We start from the raw sequence: 16,896 nt of genomic DNA, 5'->3' as shown, positions 1-16,896 counted from the left end.
TGTTGTTGTTGCTGTAGAATCCTATGTAGAATCATAATTCTATGATTATTAGAATACTAACGGGTGGCTCTCTCAGGGAGCACTGACTAAAGTACTAAATATATCTACTTTATATCCAGAAACAAGGAAATGTTCCTGAATGAACAAGACCGGATAGCATTCCCTATACTTCTTTGCTGTTTTTCTGGTAGGACTAAAAACTATTCGAGTCACTTTAACTACAGCCACTGACTGTGATGGAAACTAATTTGAATGAGATGCATATTCAAAACTATTTACTTAACTCAGAAGGTAGCAGACAGGGTATTTAAAATAAAGCTCTGGCATCACATGTGATAACTTTAATGATCATTGTGCTGGAAAACAGGTGTCAGCTTGCTTCCCCTCCATTTCTTTCCACCACCTCCTCCTCCTTTTCCATCTGTTTTCTTTTTCTTTTTCTTTTTTTTTCCTTTTCTCCAGCCTCTCCTGTGTGTTTTGATCTGCGAAGAGCAATTTGCTATCTTCAGTTTATGGGGAGGAGATACCCACAAACATAGGGAATCAAAGATAAACACCTCCTGTTCCCACTGCCATTCTTCCCCATCCCTCATAAGAAGATGCTCTGCCATTTCATAGACAGATGGACTGGATGGATGTGCTTTTATGATGAATGCTCAGGTGATTCCCCACAGGTATTTCTCAAAGGTTAACATGTTGGTAACTAATGGATCTGTATGTATTAAACTTTTTATTTCTGGAAGAATATTTCATGAAGGCATGTTACCCCACCAATTCTAGATTTGAATCCTTTTGGTATCATTGGGTACCCTTTGGTTATTCAATTTTAATTTAAGATTTGCCAACACAAGGTCAAATATTTGGATGAAAGCCACAAAAAAATAAGAATAAAAAAAACCTTAGAAAATCATTCGTGAAATTTTCAGGATTCATGTGCCAAACACTGTAATATTTATTTCTACTATCTTAGTGCAGATCATTATCACATTACTCCTAAACAATTAGTCTTCTTATCTCTAGTCTTACCCCAAACATGCCATCTTCCATAAATGTTTCAATAACCATCCTCCATAAACATGATCTCATGATGTTACTTAACCAGTCACAAACCTTCAACAACTTTTTATTATACTTAGGACCAAAACAATATTGAGGACTGATATTTCTGACTCTAAACTTAGAGCTGCAAGAGTTCAGGAAGCATAAACTATTCATTCAATCATTTATTCATTTGTGAATGGATAAAACATTTATTGAGGGCCAACTATGTGCCAGGCATTGTGTAGATATTGGAAGAAAGAATAGTGAGTGAATACACCAGATAAAAATCCCTGCCTTTATGGAGCAATGAAGGGAGAAATGCAATGAATGAATACTCAAGCTGATGTTATAGTATTTTAGAAGATGCTAATGTATGGAAAAATGAAGCAGAGAAAGAGAAGTCCCTGTCAGAAGTGAGGAGGCAGTTTTTCAACAGGATGATCAGGGAGTTCTCACTGCTGTTTACAAGCAGTCTAAGGTGGTCAGGAAAAAGGCTGTCTGCCTATCTTAGGAAGCATCCTCCAGGAAGAGGGACTCATGGAAGAAATTCTCGAGGCAGGAACCTGCCTATCACATTCCCATAGAAGCTAAGAGAGCAACCTGACTGGAGCTGAGTGAGCGAGAGGGAGGGCAGATAAGGTCAGAGAGTTAAGTGGGCTATGAGCTAGGCCAGTGTAAGGACTTTGGCCTTGACCCTGAGTGAGGCAGGAAAAGACAGGCAGGTTTAAGCAGAAGAGGGGCCTGGCCTGGATTACAGTTTGAAATGATCACTCCAACTGCTCTTTTGTGAATTAACTGGAAAAAGGGGGCAGGGCAATCAGGGAGGGTTGGAGATTCCTGAGTTAATCCAGTTTACAGATTGATGGACACCTGGAATAAGGTGGAAGCAATGCACAGGAATACATAAGGGTTTTGTGGAGCTCTCTAAAAATACACAAAATTCTTGCTATAAAGTCAGGTACAGAAGTAAATATTTATTTAGAAAAAAGTAAAGATACTACAAGTGTTAAAAAGCTGATAAATAACACAGGCATCATAAAAGTCTTAGAATGTACAAATTATTATCATCGTCATTATTATTATTATTAGCTGCATGACAAACTTCTATGTTACTTTTTCCCTATATTCTATAAGCATTTTTTGATCACCTCCTTATATAATACTTTTAAAGTAGACAGAATAGAAAGATAATTCTCTCACTGAAAAAATAAAAACCTGTTCTTTTGTGTAGCCAGCTGACACAAAATTTGTCTTTTATTTTTGACAGTGTACAAAAATAACCCTTAGTTTCATAATTTCCTCTGCAATTCTTGCCCAGGATGTGCCTGTTGATGGATAGAAGCCTTTCAAAGCTCTAGTCCATTCATTTCCCTCCTCTGGCCCATGGAGAAACCACTGCCTCAAACACTGGTCCAGCTTGGCCTAATCTTTACCTCCTGGGGTTCCTCACTCCTACTCACCATTGCTACCACTGGGCCAATCCCAGGGGATGAGGGGCAAGGATAAGCCTTGGTTATAATGGTTATCCCACAGATAAAACAACCATGATACCTTCATATCCTTCCCCTTGGAGTGAATGAATGGTGGGGCCCAGATACTAGTCAAGGTCAACCATGAACAAGTGTTGCTCTGGACTTGGTGGTTAGAGAAAGGAGTGCTGCCAACATGCTGTCCCCTACTCCCAGCCTCCAGTCCACCTCTGGCATGTATTATAGTGCTAACTGCACTTTGTACCTCTAGCACATGGCTAGATTCCTTTGTCCTGAATCCCCAGAAGGATAGAAAGGCCCTATACAACAGAGGGGCCATAATGCATAAGTTTCATTACTTTTAAAATAGATGTATTTTTGGAAGTGGAGATGAGACAAGTAGTCTGATTTTTTATAAATGTTGGCAATGGAATCGAGAGGACCTAATGATGAAAGGATCAAATAATTTCACCGCATGTATGTACGTCCAATCATTATGTTATATACTTTATTTTTTTTTTAATTTTTAATCTTTATTTATTTTTGAGAGACAGAGACAGAGCATGAGCAGGGGAGTGACAGAGAGAAAGGGAGACACAGAATCCAAAGCAGGCTTCAGGCTCTGAGCTGTCAACACAGAGCCTGACACGGGGCTCGAACTCACCGACTGTAAGATCATGATTTGAGTTGAAGTCGGATGCTTAACCAACTGAGCCACCCAGGCACCCCTATGTTATATAAACATATACAATATTATTTGTAAATTATACCTCAGCAAAGCTGGGGGAACAAAAAGCAGGGTGGGGAAGGACCGGGGGAAGATATAAATTAGGGCATCTTCAGGATTAGATGGGACTTAGAGTAATGAGACTCTGGAAATGAAAAGGGGGTAGGAGAGGTTTCAAGGACTAATGCTCTATGTCGCACCCTCATTTTAAAGGAAGATAAGAAGAAAATCATAAAAGAAACCATAAAAGAAGAGAAACAAGGAGTGGCCAGTGAGGTTGGAAAAAAGAAGAGAGACAGGGAAAGTGAAACGTAGCCGGGGAAGCCAAGCAAGGAAAGCGCATTAGGAAGAATAAGTAATCAGCTACGCCAAGTGCTGCCGACAGATCAGGTAAGAAGAGGACATAGAACTGATCACTGATGGTCTTGACAAGTAGACTGGATAAACGCCTCCCTGTAGCATGGAAAGAGGGTTGAAGCAGCCAGCTCGTGGTCTGTGAACCTTCACCTGGGTGGTATTTTCAGGAAAGAATGAACACAGGTGACTCCAGCTTGTTCTCCTTGTAACACTAGTTAGAACCTCCCAGCAAATAAGCTAATGGTATTGGAGGAGAGTTCTTATTCATGAAATTATGTTAGCAGCATATCATTGATTTATAGATTTATGAGGGCCTAGGTTCCTGGAAAGTATCTCATAAACTATATACCTATCTGAGTATAGAATGGGGAGATTTCATTACCTAAATCTTCTCTGCTGTGTGAAAACCTGTCCATTTCAATTACAGATCAGTTCTTTTGACCTGGGCAAGAGAGTGCCATTCACCTGTGCTCCTAGATTGCTTGCATCCTTGAAATTCTTAGTGAGAGATCTCGGTGAGCCCAATGTGGCAATCCGACATTTGGTTTCAGCTGGAAGAGGATTCAGGAAAAAAAATGAAAGAGTGTAACTCCTTAGGATATTTACTCTACTGGGTAGAAGAATGAGGCATGGTATAGGCGAGATATGTAGCCAAAATAGATATTATTTTTATTTTTCATGTTTTAAAATTCCTTTGAATTATCTAGAAGAATTAAAATCTGGGGAAATTCATTCTGCCTTCAGAAATGCTTACATATGACCCCACCCCCAAATAATGGACTGAAATGTTTATAGCAACATTATTATTTGTAGTAACTCCAAGCTGGAAACTACCCAAATACCCATCAACAGAATGGATCAATAAATGATGATATACTCACACCGGGAAATATCATACAGCAATGGGAATGAGCAATCTAAAAACACATGCAACAGTATGAATGGGCCTTGTAAACTTAATGGTTGAACAAAAGAATACAGGCACGAAAGATCTGTAAAGTATTAATTTAAAATACAATAAATTTAGATAATGTAGCATAAAGTACGAAAATGTGCAAAATAAATCTATTTTGTCAGAAGGCAGGATATCCGTTATTTTGAGGGCAGATAATAATTGGAAGGGATCAGAAAGAGAACTTTAGGACTACTTGAAATATTCTATTTCTTGATGTAGTTTTCACAGATGGGTTCAGTTTTTGGAAATGTGTTGAGCTATACATTTATGATCCAGGCGCTTTTCTGTATGTCAGGCAAATTTTCTTAAATATACTGGGAACACAGTGACTTCACATTCCCCTTATTCCACTTACATGGCCTAATTAAATTGAGCCCTCATAACAGCAAGCTCCATAAAGAAAGGAGAAAAGAAGCGTGTAGTGATCTCTGTAGTCTCTATCTCTTTATCTCCACCCTTAGTCCCAAGACAGGAAATTCTCACAGCTGAGCACTCTCCCTTCAAAGGATATCATGGACGATTATGCAATGTCAGTCACACTATTTAGATCCCTATCAAAGGAGATTCTTCTACAAATAGTCATGCAATTTGCATGGTTCTCAATTTATGATGGGTAAAATTAGGAGGCATAACACAAAGTAGCTCTATCTTTTGGAGTAAACCTCACGTCTCCCAACCACCCATTTAAAATCAATGACAGGGCCTTCTTTTTGCTGTATCTTACTCCAAGTTATTACCTGTTAAGCTCGGGTTACTTTCCATCAATTTATTTGTTTTGAACATTAACTAATTAACACTAGAAGCTTTTATTTTTTTAGGAGTCTGTATATGTTTAAGCTTGCTTAGAGAGATTCAATGAACTAATATGTGAAATTACAACATTCTTAAGCCCAAGTCCATAAGGAACAACATGGGGTTGGTACTTTTACTTTTTAGTATATTTCTGAGAGTTCACAAACTAGTTTGATGATTATTTTCAGTGCTCTCAACTTTAATGGTGAGATAAATACAACTCTGATAGCTCTGAAAAGCATTAAGAGGTCATGTTTAGATCTACCTAGAAAGAGCTGGAATCTCATATAGTGGTAGCAAGAATACTTCTCCCAGGGAATGTATAATCAAGTGCATACAGAAGACACTGGCATGTCAAGTTAAGTAATACAAGGGGATAGGGAGGCTAAATGACATAAGAATGGCTTAGAATACAAAGATAATGGGAATTAAATTGGGGGGATGTGGTGGTAGGCTGGATAAAGAAGGGAAGACTATGGAAATACATGATTTTGGCAGGGGAAGCAAGATGAGTAGGCCCGAACAGATGTTCTGATTGGGCCTGGACCTATCCATTGAGTCCTGTGTATGATTCTTAGGTCTAGAGGAGTTGCAGGAGCTCACTGAGGAAATTTAGGTAAACATTTTATAATGGCTTACCAAAGATTATAACTTTTTGTTTCCTCTCAACAAGTAGGGAAAAGCACTGATGACATTTAGAAAACAAACAGAGGAGCGCCTGGGTGGCTCAATTGGTTAAGTGTCCGACTTCAGCTCAGGTCATGCATGGTTGGTGAGTTCGAGCGCCACGTTGGACTCTGTGCTGACCACTCAGAGCCTGGAGCCTGCTTCGGATCCTGTGTCTCCCTTTCTCTCTGCCTTTCCCCTACTCACGCTGTGTCTCTTGCTCCCTCAAAAATAAATAAAAATTTCAAAAACAAAAAATAATAAAACAAACAGGAAGTTCTCATATGGCATGCCCAGAATTGCACTGATGGGACACTGTCACTGAGCTAAGTTGAAAACTATGGCATTGATTCTATGGAGAAACACCTCCCCAAACCTCAATCCTCAAGAGGAGACTGAGGCATTCAGCAAGTTTCAAAACATGGGACCTGGCAACAAGGATAGAAGTTAGAACTGGACTCCACCCAGTCACAATAAAGAGCAACTTGTACTAACAGAAAGAGAAATAGTATGGGGTACAGTATGGGGACTAGGGTGTCTCCTCCAGGCCAGGTTAGTAGACAGGATCGGGTTTTTTCAAATGGGCATAAGCTGCTCCTACCCTACATTCTGGCATATTGAGAGGGATATTAAGGTCCCAATGGTAAGGCAAAGACTGCTAGAGGTGGGAAAAGAACAGAGAAGTTTAGGATTAGGCTGGCCCTGACTGCTTAAAGTACAAGATCCTACGGCATTTTGTGATAGCTACTTTCATGCGTCAACTTGAAGGGGTTTTTTTTTTTTTTGGATTAGATTAACATTTAAATCAGTGAACTTTGAGTAAGAAGATTGCCCTCATAATGTAAGTAGTCCTCATCCAATCAGCTCAAGACCATAACAGAACAAAAAGATCTGCCTCTCTGTGCAAGAGGGAGTTTTCCAGCAAACTGACTTCAGACCTCATCTGTACTACTGGCCCTCTTGGGTCTTGAGCCTGCCAGCCCACATTGTAGATGCAGACTTGCCAATCTCCATAATCATGTGCACCAGCTCTTTATACTCTCTTTCTCTCTATATGTAGACACACACATCTTACTGGTTCTACTTCTCTGGAGAATCCTAATACACACTTGAAACTACACCTCAAAAATATAAGACAATTTTGAAAGTTGAAGAGTCAGATCAACACTTTGGAGAATAATTCATATTATTTACTACTCTGGGGTCTCCACAGCTGCTTAATACATCATATTTAGTAACATATACTCAAAAATAAGATTACGTTTGGGGCGCCTGGGTGGCGCAGTCGGTTAAGCGTCCGACTTCAGCCAGGTCACCATCTCGCGGTCCGTGGGTTTGAGCCCCGCGTCAGGCTCTGGGCTGATGGCTTGGAGCCTGGAAACTGTTTACGATTCTGTGTCTCCCTCTCTCTCTGCCCCTCCCCCGTTCATGCTCTGTCTCTCTGTGTCCCAAAAATAAATAAAAAAACATTGAAAAAAAATAAAAAAAAAAAAAAGATTACGTTTGTTGAATAAATATAATCTGCAAAATAGTCTTTTTTCAAAGACTATTTTCAAAATAGTTTTTTTTTCAAAGCTTCTTATTTATTTATTTTGAGAGAGGGAGAGTGTGTGCACATTCATGTGAGCAGGCGAAGGGCCAATAGAGAGGAAGAAAGAGGATCCCAAGCAGGCTCCACATTGTCAGCGTGAAGCACAGCCTGACTCAGGGCTTGAACTCATGAAGCATGAGATCACGACCTGAGCCGAAATCAAGAGTTGGACACTTAACCAACGGAGCCAGCCAGGCGCCCCTTTTCAGGGGTATTTGAGAAAAAAAAAAAAGCAATCCAACAAATAACATCATTTATATTAATGTGAAGGATGCTATGTCTATAAAGGGAATAATTGATCATGGCTAGTCTGGCTTCCTAAGTTAGTTTTTGTTACTTCAGTTTATATTATGTATGGTCTTTTCCTAGTTGCTAGGGTTATGCAATAACCAATAAGGGAAAGCCACTGCTTTCATCAATAATAAACACAAGTGAGTCTACCAATGATTTTCCCAGCATTAACGCCATACGCACCAATTTTAGGAATAAAAAAACAATATAAAACACCTCCAACAACAACCTCCTAAAAATTATTTTTAACTTTGCAAACTTGTTAAGCACTTTCTCTTCAAAGCTTTGTCCCTGGTTCCATAAAGCAAAATCTTCAAGGAACTGATATTCTCCTCAGGTGAAATATACACTTAATTTTTCCATAATGTCTGTGATTTGCAATGATTTACTGACCTCTCTAGGATATCAAGTATTCTACCATTTTAAGTGCACAAAGGAATAGGGACCCCTGCCATGGTAATATTACTCTTTGTTACTCTCAGAGGGACACAGGACACAGGAGGTTAGTGAGACCAATCTTTATATGTAGCCTTTTGCCCTCAGGAAATCAGAGAATGTGTCACACTAGGTCCACTGTCTGTCTCTGATGTCCTTCAGAGAGCTTAGTCTTTCACTGGGCCTGGTAAAGACAGAAGGTATGTTATTCTGTTAGCAACTACTGTTTCCCAACTGCCTTGAGATATTTTATTTTGTATATGATACTTCTATTTCTCAGTCTTTAAAATAGTGTGTGTGTGTGTGTGTGTGCGTGTGTGCGTGTGTGTGTGTGTGTGTGTGTGTGTGTGTATTTGGTAAGGCTGCTGTAATCAAATATTACAAACTAAGTGGTATACATGACAGAAATTCATTGTCTTCCAGTGCTGGAGCCTAAAAGTATACATTCAAGGTGTTATCATTGTTGATTCCTTCTGAGAGCTGTGAAAGAACGATTGGTTGCAGCCTCTTTCCTTGGCTTGCTGATGCCATCTCCACGTTCACATGGTGTTTTCCCTGGATGTGTGCCTATCACCAAATTTTCCATTTTATAAGAACACTAGTCATATTGGATTAGGGCCTACTGTAATGATCTCAATTTGATTTGACTACATCTGTAAAGACCCTATCTCTGGGGTGCCTGGGTGGCTCAGCCGGCTCAGCATCCGACTCCTGGTTTCAGCTCAGGTCATGACTCACAATTCTGTGAGTTCGAGCCCCTCATCAGGCTCCTCATTGACAGTTGGAGCGTGTTTGGGATTCTCTTTCTGTCTCTCTCAACCCTCCTGCTCTCTCTCCCTCCCTCTACATAAACAAACAAACAAACAAACAAACAAACAAACAAACTTCAGGCGGGGGAAGACCTTATCTCCAAAGAAGGTCACAGTGGTACTGGGCATTAGGACTTCAACATATTAATATGGGTTGGGAGGCACAAATGAACCCAGAACAGGGACTTTGTCAAAAAGAATGCCTGGCCTGATCTTCAGTTCACCATGAATATCCAGCCAGTATTCTCACCCTAAACTACCATAGTATCTATCACACGACCATTTGTTGCGTGATTCTCTGTTACAGGCATTGTTGTGCATGTGTGTGTAACATGTGTATGTAACACATGTAAAAATACAACAATCTTTATGGGTCAAAACTGCTATGTTTTTACAAATGAGGGAAATGAGTCTGACAGAGATTAAGTAGCTTTGGACAAAGAAGTCAGAGTTGCTGTTCCAACAGAGGTCTGCCTGACACCAAACTTAGTACCTTTTCCCCGCTACTGGGCTACTTTATGTACTTTCAACTCCGTTTTGTTGTACCTTCTGTGCATAAGACGCTATGCCATAAGTGGCATACTTTACCTTGGAAGCACAGGTGACCCTTGAACAACATGAGTTTGAATTGCACGGGCCCACTTGTATGTGGCTGTTTTTCAAAAAATATATGCATTTTTGGTGTTGATAAATACAGTAAAGAACTGTAAATGTATTTTCTCTTCCTTATGATTTGCTTTTCTCTAGCTTACTTTATTGTATGAAAACAGTATGTAATACATATAACATACAGAATATGTATTAATCAGCTGTTTAAATTATCAATAAGGTTTCCAGTCAACAGGCTATTAGTAGTTAAGTTTTTGAGAAGTCAAGTTATACGTGAATGTTTAACTGCATGGGGAGGCGGCGCCCCAGCTCCCCTGCCCCACTTGTGTTGTTCAAGGACCACCCGTAGGTATTAGTCTCTCTACAAGGTGAATGCTTCATTTGCTTCTGTTTACCATTAGCATTCTCAAATCCCTCCAGGAATTCCTCAGCTTTCCCTAAATCTAATCCTGCCTCAAAGCCTTGCTATGACAGTTAAGTGATTTAACGTTTTCGAGTGCTATGTTTAGAGTAGGCCAACTGCTCTTACAAATCACCCAGACCTCTCAGTGGCTTAACACAATACAGGTTTATTTTTCATTCACTTTATAGTTCAATGCAGGTTGGGGAATGGAGTGGATGTGCTTTAAACACTTATTCAGGGACCCAAGGTCCTTCCATCTAGTGACACTGTCATCCCTCAGGTCTTCAAGGTCCACCCCCTATTTTTTGCATCTCACTCACTGATAAAAAAGAGGAGAGAGAGAATATATGGAAATTGTACCTTTGAGGGCAGGGTTTAGAAGTGCATACATCATTTCCAACAACATTCTAACTGCTATAATGTAGTCACATAACAAGGTTAGGTGGGAAATGTAGAAGTAAAAAGGAGCAGGACAATGGCAAGCAACTAGCCAATTTCCTAAAATCTCTTAGAAAAACACTTGGCATAAGAGCTCAATAATGCAATTTGTTAGGTAGGATCCATTGTTAAATCAAGACTGGTAGCTTTGTGAAGTCAACATGACCCAACTAAGCTAAGAAGATAGATACAACTATCCAAGGTATGTTGAAGACAGAATATAAGAACTGTCTGACAACCTAACTAATTTATACTATTGAGGATATAAAGATAATAATGCCTAGACCTTGTCTTCAAGGAATCATATACTTATTTTTTTTTAATTTTTTACGTTTATTTTTGAGAGAGAGAGAGAGAGAGACAGAATGCAAGTGGGGGGCGGAGGGGCAGAGAGAGAGGGAGACACAGAATCTGAAGCAGGCTCCAGGCTATGAGCTGTCAGCACAGAGCCCGACATGGGGCTCGAACCCACTAACTGTGAGATCATGACCTGAGCCAAAGTCAGATGCTTAACTGACTGAGCCACCCAGGCGCTCAGAAATTATATACTTTTTAAATTATCAATATCATCAGTAAAAATGTCCAATTTATAGTCATCAAAATATATTTATAATAATATTATTCAGGACTAGTTTTGTGTTAACATCTTAGAAAGAAATTAATTCCTTTTTGCTAATTTGCTCATTAGGTGACCTCTTTTATTTATAATTAAATGTCCTCAACTTCATCAACAAGAATATATTCAAGCTCAAAATCAATCAGGCAGAACTGACTTAATTCAGGTCAGACTCAGGCTAGAAACAGTTGGGAATTTGTAGCACAGATCAGTGGAGAGGGACTTGAAAATAGGATATATATGATTGGGGGCAAAGTGAGCGTAATGGAGTGAATTAAAAAGACAGCAAACTAAAGATGAAATGCAGTTTCAGTCAGAAATGGTAACTAAGTATAGTATGTTGAAACTCGAGAAGGAAATTAGCATTAAAAAAAGGCATGCCCTTTAAAAAACGGAGACTAAGAACATACTAAAGATTTAGCAATGGATAGAAGGAAGGACACAGGTAGGGGGAGCTTAGTAGGTCAGTATTTCAGAAAAACACTAGGAAAAGGTGAGTTCTGAGGATGTCTGTGCATCATGTCACAGTGTTCCCAGCTAAATGGAATTCTATGAAGGTCGGTGGTTATTCCTGGCTAAAGAGCTGCATGTGGGCTAAGAAAAGTGAGCTATTCAGGGCTGAAATGAAGTGGTAGATATGGGAGAGCACAGTACAAATGGAAGTGAACTACCAGAACCATGATATCCAAGTTATCATACCTGTAGGAAAGGAAATCATGTGCAAAAAAGACACCAAAATGTCCATGGTAAGTAGAACCTTCCCAGCCCCTCTCTGGATTTATCTTGACATTTAATTTGCATCATCAGATTCTGAGTTCTTTTTATTTCTCCTGGATTTATTGTTGTCGTTTTGAATCAGGAAGGTTTCCTACACTGTACACCTTTGGAAAGAGGTGGCTAAAAGGAGAGACAGGTTTGGGAGGTTGTGGTTATCACCAAATGGGGTGACAGAGGAAGATCCCCTGCTTTGTACAGAGCCACCACATAGCCTTGTCCCCTTTAACTTCATGTGCAAAGCACCGGGTATAAATAGGACGAGATGTTTTCTTAGATCCAGTAGAACTGTTCTTCAAATAAGCTGAACGAAATCTTGGTGGCTAACGTAGAGAAGTTTTCACACATCTCATAGCCCGGTAGAGCCTAAACTTTCTTTGTATCTCAGAATAGCTGTGGACAGTACTGAGAGTCGAGATTACTTCCTTACTTTTGACAAGAAAAACATGACCCAAAGAATTAAAATTACTGTCTCAAAGTCATAGATCTTCTAATTGGTGATTCTGAATATGAACACTGATTTATAACCCAAAGCTCATTTCACAGTCATATTGCTGACATTAAAAGCCAAATTAATCTCCTGATTACGGCGCACGTAGGCTTGCCCAGCAGTAAAAAAGCTTTGCCAAGTAAAAAGTAGTCTTGTCAGGGAAACCATGCATTCGTACATGCATGTGAGTGCACACGTGCACCTGCACACTCACGTGTGTGCAAACACACCACCTCCAGTTATAACTTAAAACAAAGAGAATCAGTGCAGTAGACAGCATAGGCAGATGATTGGTTTTAAAATATCTGGTACCCAAATGAGATCAAATACAAGTTTAAATCTTCACTTTAATCCATCCAAGCCCAATAATTCACACACAAATCTACCTAGTTTAAAGAAAAATAAGTTGGGTGGTGTTCAGCTGGTAACTAACATTGCATAGGCATTTACATTGAGTCTGGAATGGGAAATAGAATCAATATACTATAATGACTTATTTTATCCTTTTATTTAGTCATTGATTCAACAAATATTCACTGAGTCCTTCTGAATTCCCAAACATTTTAGTAGATGTCAGGTCCTGGTGAAAATGTAAATTGCAAAAAAAAAAAAAAAAAAAAGGCACACCTATTTTCATTAAAAGTATACTTATTATCACAGGTCTCCCTCTAGTTAATAAGCATTATCACTTGTTCTGACCTAACTTTGCTTACTTTTACACTATTATCTGCTAGATTTAATTAACAGTATCTGTGAATAATCAAAACAACTGAAATAATATAGAGGAAAGGTGGCATATATCATGAATGTAGCATCTTCTTTGCCTCAATCTATTTGTTCATTTTTTTTTTCTTATTATAAATCCTCAGGCTTCCTAATCTCCTCATCTGTCAAGCTTGACTTTATTACCAGGCATGCTCTTATAACAATGAATGCGGTGAGTTTGTCTCCCCCAGAAAAGGGGTTCAATCAAAGAAGGTCATTTTATTCTGATTTGAGAAAATTTAATTATCTCTGCTGTCTTTATAATTTGCATATTTTACCCACAATGCACCATAACACATTTTCTTTTAAAATTATCATGACCTATAGATGAGTCATTTTTATCCTTGTGGCTACTGTTGAGTAAAGTGATGGACAGATTGAGAAACTTCTGCAATTACTGTTTCAGTCCAATCTAACTGAGTATATGTTAGGGCAGAATGGAGGCAAGAGATTTCAATTGTCCTGATCTGATTCTTTTTTTTTTTTTCTTTCTTTCTTCAAATCTGTCAGTGACTGTAATAGCATTGATACGATCTCTGAGCTGCTTGTCTACCATGACTTACACATTTTAAATTTAAACTAACTTCCCTTTTTCTATGTATCTCATATTTCCTAAAGCAGTGGACTAGTAAGCGGAAAGGTACACACCATGTAATGGGTAGGTAATTCTCTCCTCATAAACATCTTGAAAGATAGAGCAAAGAAATACACAAAGCCAAAGCCAACCAAATAAAAAGAAAACAAAGACAGAAACTAACACCCACTGCTATGACACTGTTACAGGAACACTGGGGATTTATAAACACAGAGTATCTCACATCACATTGTACTTAGAATAAAAAAATCACCTTAAGCAGGTTTTGATTAATGAGACACTCAAGAGGTTAATTGGGCTAAATTTTGACCTGGATTTTCTTCTAAAGGCTAATTATGAAGTTTGTGTAACTCAATCTATAGTGTTAGAAAACATCATGGTTTCAGAGCTGCCAATTCTCCTTTCCCTCTATTTTTACACATTATTATTAGGTTTTCATTCTGGTTTGCTTTTTAGGATGGGAGAATTTAGCTTAGGGTCAATAGCCCAGCCTTGAATTATGATGAGATTCAAAAAAGTCCCCATCCTTACAAGCAGATTTCTGACAGCACTGAATTTTATTATTAATAACTGTATAATTTAGCAGCATGTGAGACAAACTTATATGACACTTTTGCAAATGAAATAGTTCATCTTTTTTTCAAGCATACCAATAAATGCCACCAACGTCTCACACTCCCCACATAAACCGAGTCCAGTTATAGAAAGCGGGACCCTTTCATATCTTCACTTCTATTAACTTATGATTTTTTTCTGAGATTGAAAAGCTTTGTTTCAGAGCCTGTGGCTCTTTTTAAACATGCTTAAGGAACTTTTTGTTTTGTTATTTTCTTCCTTTGAAGCAAGTTAACGTCTTTTTATTCTTTTGATAGGAAACCTCCAAAAGCTATTGGAGGGAAAAAAAACCTTCAGATACAAGTTTTAAATCTGTAAGGATGTTATTTCTTCTCTGATTTACCAAGATTTCCATGCAGGCGGGTGACTTATTTCCTTTGTTGCCTTCCTCTAGTCCTTAGCTCTCAAGTGAGTGAGGCTAATTATTTGTCAAATGAATTTTTGTTATGTTTTTAAGTATAATTTATTGTCAAGTTGGCTAACATACAGTGTATACAGTGTGCTTTTGGTTTAGGGAGTAGATTCCGTGATTTTTAAAATTACAGAATTATTACTGAGTTCTTATTATGTAACAGACGTCTTGTGCTACACACTTGTATGTGTGTCATTCCATTAAAGATCACAAAAACTCTGTGAAAATTGTTATTTCCATTTTTAGAAGATGAAATAGAAGGATCACAAAATTTACCCAGGTAAGTAAATAGCAGAGCCTGAGATCAATGTAACTGTATTTGTCAGGCTCTAAACCCTATGCTTTTAGCCATTACTCAGTCACCAATGGAAACAACTCAACAGTGTGCCAAATAGGTCACGTGTTTCCCTCTACTCGTCAGTCCTTCTTGCTGTTAGCCGGGGCCATGTGAGTCATTTAGCAGTGGGATGTGAGCAGAGCTGCCGGATGCTATTTTCAGTCTGAGGTAATTTAGGGTAGGTGTGCATTTTTCTCATTTTCTTTCCTCCTGCCGCAGCCAACCTGGAAGCCACAAGTTGGCAGTAACCTAAGATGGTAGAACCTACAAGTGCCCAACTTTCCGAGTGTCTAACATGGAACAAAGCCACCCTCCATTTTCAAAATGTGCTTTAGATTTGTGGTAAGAATATAATGAGATTTGGAGGGTAATTTGTTACTCTGGAAAAACCCAACCTTTCCTAACTAATATAGTGTCCTGTGAGAAAGACAAAATGGATTATTTAGTGATTAAATGCATATATGATAGATTTCATTGGTTCCAAGTGAGTATATATTATATTAACAAGGATACATAATTCTCATAACTGGCAATACATGATATCACACATCTGGAAGAACAGAACAAAAAAGTATACAGGGGCACCTGGATGGCTCAGTAGGTTGAGTGTTGGACTCTTGATTTCGGCTCAGGTCATGACCTCATGGAACTGAGCCCTGTGTCCACGTGGAGCCTGCTTAAGATTCTCTCTCTCTCTCTTTCTCTCTCTCTCTCTCACCCCCCTCTGCTCCTCTCGCCAACTCACACACACTGTCTCTTTCTGTCTCTGTCTCTAAAATAATAAAAAATTTAAAAGTATACAGATGCCACAAAATACTACCAATATTAACCTTTTGAGAATCTTTGTTCAAGCATTTTTTTCTTTCTTTTAATCAAAGAGGAAAAATTCTGGAACTTTGTATTCTTCAGTTAATAACATTTACTACTCTATCTGATTATGAGCCACTGCTAAGTCAGCCTTATCTGAGACCGACAAAAATTTGGGAGAGAAAGATACAAATGTTGGGGGGACTTACAGGCATGGAATGGAGAGAAGAGCCTATCTGATACATGCTGTAGATAAGGTCTTACTCCTCTGTATAAAGATTTCAAGACAAACAGGAGTCAGAGTTTCAAGCAGTGTTAGTCCCTGCAAAATGTGACTCACTCACATAATGAGTTTCAGTTTGTTCAAATTGGAAGAAAAAAGACTGTTAGTCACAGAATTGTCTTTTCTAAATATATGCACAGAAAATACCATTAGGAACTTTACTTTGGGAGAAGAGAAAATATGTGTGTCTCAGTATGGAGTAACCAAAACTGTGGACTATCACAACACTGAACCATGTGAATAGGTAAATTAGTGAAATCATGTTGCTAAAGCTGTTACTTTGGACTAGGATCCAGGAGGTATAGCTGTTTATACAATCGTAGGCAAGTCATTAACATGCCAGGTTCAGCTTTATGCAATTTGTAGAAATTCGTGTAATGTGGAAAAATAATGTCTGAAATATCTCCTAGCCTGAATATTCTGAAAATCTCTAAATCTTATAGCATAGTGGTTAAAAACATATGCTCTTAACAGCTTTATAACCCATCATATTACCTAACCTTTTTGAAGTTAATTTTCTTGATCTATAAAAATTAAAGTAATAATTGATCTCCTAAGATTATTGTGTAAATAAAATTAGGATAGTACAAATAAATGATGAGAATTGTGTCTGACATAT

At 38.5% G+C, this 16,896-nt stretch overlaps 1 long non-coding RNA gene across 4 annotated transcripts in view; it reads right to left on the bottom strand.

Annotated features, from left to right (window-relative positions):
- Positions 1-324: 324 nt before the first annotated feature.
- LOC122239676 overlaps positions 325-16,896 on the bottom strand; it is a 279,979-nt gene continuing 263,407 nt past the window's right edge. For all 4 annotated transcript variants that reach the window (XR_006219021.1, XR_006219020.1, XR_006219022.1 and 1 more), the window contains 2 exons: positions 4,060-4,145; positions 325-482 (listed from right to left, as the gene is read on the bottom strand). This is a non-coding gene — a long non-coding RNA (uncharacterized LOC122239676). The remainder of the gene's footprint in view (positions 483-4,059; positions 4,146-16,896) is intronic.

This window comes from Panthera tigris, chromosome B3 (genome assembly GCF_018350195.1).
Source record: "Panthera tigris isolate Pti1 chromosome B3, P.tigris_Pti1_mat1.1, whole genome shotgun sequence".
In the NCBI taxonomy this organism is placed as follows: Eukaryota; Metazoa; Chordata; class Mammalia; order Carnivora; family Felidae; genus Panthera; species Panthera tigris.
This window is presented reverse-complemented; position numbering and strand designations above follow the sequence as displayed.